This window comes from Hypanus sabinus, unplaced genomic scaffold (genome assembly GCF_030144855.1).
Source record: "Hypanus sabinus isolate sHypSab1 unplaced genomic scaffold, sHypSab1.hap1 scaffold_193, whole genome shotgun sequence".
NCBI classification, from domain to species: domain Eukaryota; kingdom Metazoa; phylum Chordata; class Chondrichthyes; order Myliobatiformes; family Dasyatidae; genus Hypanus; species Hypanus sabinus.
Genome location: NW_026780025.1, coordinates 19,032 through 19,590, shown reverse-complemented (window position 1 = coordinate 19,590; position 559 = coordinate 19,032).

The following is a 559-nucleotide window of genomic DNA, read 5'->3' as shown; positions in this document are numbered from 1 at the left end:
TTCACAGAGTCTGCCGGGGTCGGTCCGGGTTGTGAGACCTTCACACCGAACCGTCTGAGATGAGCCACCGGCCCCTGTTGTTCTGGTCCGATTAGCAGGATGACGTAAAACATGTTTCTATATTGTTACTGACAGAGAGTTGTATAATTTATGTTCCGTGTGTTCTCTGAATGTACTTGCCTGTGATGCTATTACAAGTCAGTGTTTCTCCGTACTTGTGCACTTGACATCAAGTTCAGCAGGATCTGAAAAATTTCAGTGAGATTTGATCAGTGATGATCATCTTGGCAGCTCGGTAGGTCGAATGTATAAGACAGTACACTGTTTAATGCAAAACCCTGAACAGTGTTGAGGATCAGAGGGATCTCAGACTCCAAGTTCATCGCTCCCTGAAAGAGACTGCACAGATTGATCCGGTGGTTAAGAAGGCAAATGGCCTGGTTGTCTTTATTAGTTGAAGCATTGAGTTCAAAAGTCGGAAAGTTGTGATGCAGCTTTATAAAACTAGTTAGACCACACCTAGAGTGTCCTCATTTTTGGAAGGATGTCGGGGCTTTGG